This window comes from Magnolia sinica, chromosome 7 (genome assembly GCF_029962835.1).
Source record: "Magnolia sinica isolate HGM2019 chromosome 7, MsV1, whole genome shotgun sequence".
Classification (NCBI taxonomy): Eukaryota; Viridiplantae; Streptophyta; class Magnoliopsida; order Magnoliales; family Magnoliaceae; genus Magnolia; species Magnolia sinica.
The window spans coordinates 71,532,613-71,539,367 of record NC_080579.1 but is presented as its reverse complement, the minus strand read 5'-3'; the positions used below and the strand labels follow the sequence as shown (position 1 = coordinate 71,539,367).

Sequence of the window (6,755 nt, the reverse complement as noted above, 5' to 3'; positions counted from 1 at the left end):
CAGTCACATACTTGAATATGGCTTCACTGTCTGAGTATAATAATCAAGGTGGGACTCATGGTTAGACCAACTATTATAGTAATGCAACGTGTGTGTGTGTGTGTGTGTGTGAAATGGGTTCCACGGTGTGGCCCACCAAGTTTTAGATCAAACTAATATTTGTGTTTTTAGTTCAACTTGGTAGAAATAAACTTATAAACATGTGGATGGCATACGAACACCATAGTGGGGCCCACAATCAGTGAGTCCCACGAAAAGTCTTAGGACAAGCTGATATTTATGTGGTTCCTTTGTCCAGGTCTACGTGACCATTTGGATCGTTTGAATCACAAACAAGCAATATGGTGGGGCTCATATCAGAGGTTATATAGATCATATTACCGTCAAATTTGGTAAATGAATTTTCTATCAAGTCCATATCCATCATATATAATTTGGGATTAATTGGATATCTATAGAGACTATAAATACGGGCCGCTCAAAAGGGTGTCAATGCTTACCACTGCACTGGATAGCAAATATGATCTGAATTGTATAAATCAAATGAGGTAGTTAGACTGATCGGATTGACACCACATTTAGAAGGGTGTCAATGCTGACCACTACTTGTTGCGTGCTCGTGCAAAAAGGTGTTTTGTGCGCCCGCTCAAAGGCCTTGTGTTGTGCGGATTTTTGGGTTCACATGTGTGGTGGCCTATAAATACCCATATCCCCTCCTCATTTGGATCATCAGAGAATTTGAAGAAATGCTCGGGAGCTAAAGGAGTCATTCAGGTATCTCGCAGTAAACAGCCAAGGAGAAGAAGCTTCACACTTGCAGATACCTGTAGGATCTCGTCCTATTGCCTTGAAAAATTCAGGTTCAACACCATACCACAAAATTCAGGTAACTCTTTAGAACATCTTACACCTACACATCATATGTTTGATTAAATTCCTTAAAGAATGTTTAGTAGTATTTCTTAATTTATGTGGTTTGCTAATTCCACATGCATGCACATCCACTTGGGCACATGTATTGGGATGCGAGATCTGAGCTTGGCATTAGGTGATCTTTTGGCATAAAAATCTGATTTGAGCTTGCCATCAATTGCAGAGTATGATGCTTGACGTGTATGCATTCAAAGCTTGTACATGCGGCATGCATTAACTCAAAATAAACTGATTAAATAAGTGTAGTTTTTGGTTCATGGTGCATCTAAAATGAGACCTTACAATTTGGACCATTTGATTTGAAGTGCTTGCATGCCGCATGCAATGTCCAAGTATTTCCAAGTTTTTTGTTCCTGATGCATCCACATTCCGAGCCGCAATCATATTCTACCATATGTAGTGAAGCACTACATGAATTGGATTTCAAGAGAGAGCATGCTCATAATTTGGATTAAATAATTTGTACATAGCCTGATCATGGTGAGACCTGCCTCTTGAGCTGTTCTAAAATGACCAAAATGCTGTAGATTTCTGTTATATAAGAAAAAATAAGGCCCAAAACAAACAGAATTACCAGTTATGGATTAAATAGGCTGGCAACTGTCAGTTGAATTAAATTGGAGAAAAACGTTAATGTGATGTATCTCTTTCCTCTGGGGTGCCATTTTATGTGGCAGCACCTGTGACTTCGATTGATCTATCTCTTTCCTCTGGGGATCAAATTGTTAGAGAGGAAGGATCGCCAAAGGAACTGCTGCGTTCTCGCGGGGGGACTTGGGGAACATGTTGCTGCATCTGGGATATCTGTCTGGAACCCAGCTTTTGATGTTACACCAGCTAAACTGATAACAGTCATCGTAACAGAAAAGGTCATTCTTTGGCTCTTGTACACAATTACATGAACATAATTTTAGCATGGCAGGATCTATGCAGAGCTCTTTATATGAATTTTTGGGGATGGCAAGTATGTCAGTTTGGCATGCTTGTGGTTGAAATCAAGCCATTCATCATGTGGGGCCCATAACTAACAAACCCTAGCCAAGAAACCAGCCCTTTCCACTTATCAGGTGAGCAGCAAGTGTTAATTGCATGCAGATCATTACAACCCTTCATTTTCTTCTGCAAGCATGGCCCACTTAATTTGTGCTTGAACTGATCTTTTGTGCCAATGCATGGTTGAAAGTGGTCCCCACCTGATGAATGGCTTGGATCTCCGAAACGTTTGCCACATCAGCACGGGTGTTGCAAGTCCCTTTCTCCATCTCATTTATGCAAGTCCCATTGGCATGTCTCATGGAGTTTTAGTTAGTTAACTAGCTAGGTAATCTGCTGTTAACAGGGCGTCATCACAAAGATGGGAATCGACAGTTTCAACATAAAGGCTTTCTTACAAAATGCGCCAGACATCTGTTCTGATTAACTGGTACCAAATCTGAACTCATATTTTGTTTGGTTATTCGAACAATATGATGATAGAGTTATCTTCTCATAGAAATTCCATGTTAATTGCTCAATGCCAACTTCTTTCTTTCCTTTTTTATTTTCCCTGGAATCAGCCATTGTATTCTTTCAACTATGGGTTACAACACTTGTATCCGGAACTGACCCGTTTCTCTAATGTAGCCAACTGAGACAGATAAAGAACTGAATTCACCCACCCTCATCAATGCCTTTCAGCTCATCGGGATGTCTTCATGCCTCGACCTTTCTGGATTCTTCAAGAAAGAGGTGACCTTTAATCTGCCTGCATCTTCACTGCAACAAAAAGCCGTATAAACGGCATTTGCGCTGCACGTTTAGCGGCGCTAACGAAGACCGAACGACGGATATCGTACCATATTAAAAAAAAAAAAAACTCTCACATCTCTCTCTCACTCTCTCGCTCTCGTACCATATTAAAAAAAAACTCTCTCACATCTCTCTCTCTCTCGCTCTCTCGCTCTCTCTCTCTCTCTCTGTGCAACTCCATGACTCTCTCTTTCTCTCTCTCCTCTTTCTCTCTCACGACTGCTTTGGGATCTCTCCGTAGTATCTAGATCTGCTACTCTCTTGTTTCCTAGGGTTTTGGATCTGTTTTCTGCATATGATCTATTTTAGAATACTTGATTAGGAATATGTTTTGTTAAATACAAATCCCTACTCAGGGATTTGCGTTGTAGAATCCATTTTTAGGGATTTGCATGGTCGAATCCCTAATTTAGAAGTGCTTATTACATCTGCAGATTCTCGAATCAAGGTTGTTGATGGTGTTGATCTGATTCACAAGTTCAAAGGTATTATATATATATATATATATATATATATATATATATATATATTGTTCCTGTTTGTATCTTGTCCATCATTTTTTGTTGAAACTGTTTTAGGATTTGAGACGAATCACCAGCAGATAGTCCATTCTGGAAAACAAATCATTCTTCTTCGTTAGTCTTCCTGTGTGCATGACATGCATTAGAGCAATATAATAAGGATGAAGAAGTGGAGATCTAGCAGAAGTTTGATGTAGCCATTGATTTGTTTCATGCACTGTGGCATCATCCTCTGAATAGCCACATTTGTTTTATGGGCTAGGAAATCTAGATGGTGGATTGTGATTGATGGATGGCTTGGAATATTGGCACCTATGCTGGCATAGCTTAATGGTGTGGACGATCAACCGTCCTCTGTTTTGGGGTGAGGCAACAGCATCATTGAAACCATTTGCCAATGTATTAGCCACGATTGATGGGAAAAAGAAAATGCAAGTCCCATTGTGGTTTTGCAGGACTGTTTAAAAGAAGAAAAGAAGAATTGTCTGATTTTTGCTATTTTTTCACTCTAGCCCATCCATGGGGTAGGTCCCACCAGATAAATTGTTTAATCACCGAGGATAGTTACAAAGAATGATGAAGATTGCACGAAACTAAAATTTATGTGAGATCTTCAAGCATTATACTAGTCCTTTAATCCTTTAAGATATAGCCATTATGTAATGGCTGAATCAAGACGAGATTTAGGGAAGATTACTTGCTCTCGTGGAGGAGAGAGGATACATCCATAGCAAAGAATAAAGGATATATACAATAACTTCTCCATCCCAGGCATATTATATCTGTAATTGGATGTCATATGCGCAACTTGTCCACTATAGTGCTTTGTTGATCTCTTCCGGGTCATCCAAGTGACTTCAAAAAAATGTCTGTCAGTTAATCTTTTCATGTTACAAATGAGGTATAAACTTACTTGAAAGATTTCTTGTAGTTGATTATTATAATAAAGATTTCCTATAGTTGATTATTATAATAATAATGTTACAAATTATTTTTGACCTATCAAGTCTTATAATAAAGATTTCCTATAGTTGATTATTATAATTTTGTAATTAACTGTTGAAGGACGGTTGCTAACACAACAGGCATTATCTCAAATATACAGTTGTTATGGCTATTTAAAAAAAAAAAAAAAATCTGTATAGGGAATTTTTCTTTGGAGAAGTAAAATGTCAATAGCATTTCCATTTCAAAATCCAAGTGTTCTACATTAAAGAAATATGCTTGGAATTTTTTTTCTCCTCAAAGGATGTTTTTAATATGGCAAGTATGTCTTACTGAAAGTCAAATGGTAGTAGATATGTGCACTGTTTGATTTACGAGGAGAACGCTTTTGTAACATTATTATTATTATTTATTTTTCTTACTGAATGCAGGATCAGTATATACTGGGGTGGATTTTTGTAAAAGGCTATGCGGTGTCTCAGTTATTAGAAGGTAGACTGTCATAGTTTGTTGCGAGTTCTATTATCAGTATTATTTCCACCTTTTAAGTACTGAACATGAAGAACATCTTATTTATGCAATACCTCTTCCCATTTTCCTGAACCACTTGCATCTTTGAATGTGTGGATTTTATTTGGATGAAGAGGTCATGATCCAATGAGTTTCTGGGTTACTTGGAACATTCTTTTTAGTTTTTGGAATCTATGTGCTGGTAAGAATGCCAATCAATGGAATCCTGGCATGTGCTTCAGGACTTTTGCATGATATGAAACATTAGTTGTTGTTATTTTATTTTTTTTTTGCATGATATGAAACATTGGTTGTTGTTATTTTGCATGATATAATAATAGACTTTTACTGCTCCCCTTTCTTGAACTCAGACTCTAAAAATCAAAGGCTCTCTCCCTCCTCTCCTTTGCCTAGAAGCACCTCATTGCATGGTCTCCTCAGCACTACACATCTACAAAGAAACTTGGATCACCACTTGCAATATTAAAAATAAAAATAAAAATCTTCGATACAGTCTACCAAATCAGGTACCATGTTAGACCATATTTTTTGACCCACATGAATCTTAGCTGACACGATGAAACTAGACAATGGGAATTATCAGGTGCTAAACCCTGAATGATGGTGTGTGAGATCTGGAGCATTCATTTGTTGGGACCTAATGTGGATGGCCTGTTTGGTGGACACCTAAAATAGAGTTCAACTCGCTTTATTTAACAATAGTTATGTATTAGAGATCTTGATCTCTAGTGCATAATGAATTAATGTTACCGTTAAATAAAATGGATGAACTCGTTTTTAGGCGTCTACCAAACAGGGCATAAGAATTTCTAATTGAGAATAACTGCATTCATGTTAGATAATTCTCACCAAGAGAAGTTTTTTTCTGTGCCATTTTTCAAGTTTTAGGTTCAGTGACAGTTGGAGTAATTTAGGTAAGAAGTACAAAAAGGTAGTGATGGTTTCCTCCCGCAGCTGTGAAAGCAAATAGCACTATTATTTACTTGCAAAGAGTCAGTCTCAATCCAAAAATCAACATTAAAATGGAAAACTACAATTTATGCAAGTAAAGAGAATCCTTAAAGCTTCACATTGACTTAAAAAAGGACTGTCAACTGATTAACATCCTTTTAGTGAGTATGCTATAATTCTCTATTTGTTGTTCTGTCATTTTTGGTGCTTAATGGAGAGCAAAACTGAAAGTTGTTGTCCATATGTTAAATTTCCAAACAAATTTCCAAGTTCTATGTTAGTATCTTCTAGAATTTCAGCTGTAGATTTTTTTCCAATACAAAATGATGACTATGGTAACACCGTTATAGAACAATCCGCTATTTTCCCATGAATAGGTCGTGCATTAAGGAAGCCGAAGGATTATGTGCAGTATTGCTTGTTATGTCTGTTTGTTATATTGGCCATGACAGCTGCAATGAATGGCTGATAATAGTTTCGGTCCTTTTGAGTATAAAGCTAGGATTTTTAATTTCTGGTGTGCATTCACCACACTGTTTAGGAGGGAGATTATTGTTATCAAATCTGGTGTGGAAGTGAAGTGTTCATCTCTATACTATGCTTCTAGTATTTGGAAAGTGGTTACTTTGGTTGTGCATCTGTTTAGTAGAGGGATTTCCTTTTCCTTAGGGATTGGAAATCGCATTCACTTTTACTTGGATGTTTGGTGTGGAGATCGGATGTTTCAAGAAGATTTCCCCAAGTTGGCCTTCATTGCTTTTGATAGATTCATCTCCGCTAACTGATGCTACTCGATAGTTGGCGGGTCTATGTTGTGTGCTCTTCCGTGCCGTAGGAATTTGACAGAGGAGGAAATTATAGAGTTGTTTGAATTGTTGTCTCACCTGAAAAATGTAGTCGCTTCAGCTCAAGAGGAGGATTCGTTATTCTTGCATGTCCATACTTCGGGCCACCTCTATATTTGATCTTTCTTCAACTTGGTATGTGGATCGTCTCAACCTCATTCCTTCCTATTTCATATGTGGTCTTATGGAGCGCCACTGCCCCATAAAAGGGCAATACTTGTTATAGTGCTATAATATTGAA

At 37.7% G+C, this 6,755-nt stretch overlaps 1 long non-coding RNA gene across 2 annotated transcripts; it reads left to right on the top strand.

Moving 5' to 3' along the window:
* Positions 1-3,114: 3,114 nt before the first annotated feature.
* LOC131251434 (uncharacterized) lies at positions 3,115-5,617 on the top strand. 2 transcript variants are annotated; one of them, XR_009173862.1, is made up of 4 exons: positions 3,143-3,206; positions 3,505-3,606; positions 4,619-4,679; positions 5,069-5,617. It is a non-coding gene; the product is annotated as an uncharacterized LOC131251434 (long non-coding RNA). The 2 variants fall into 2 exon arrangements; XR_009173861.1 differs by lacking the exon at positions 3,505-3,606 and having other exon boundaries at positions 3,115-3,206; positions 5,069-5,615.
* The last annotated feature ends 1,138 nt before the right edge of the window (positions 5,618-6,755 follow it).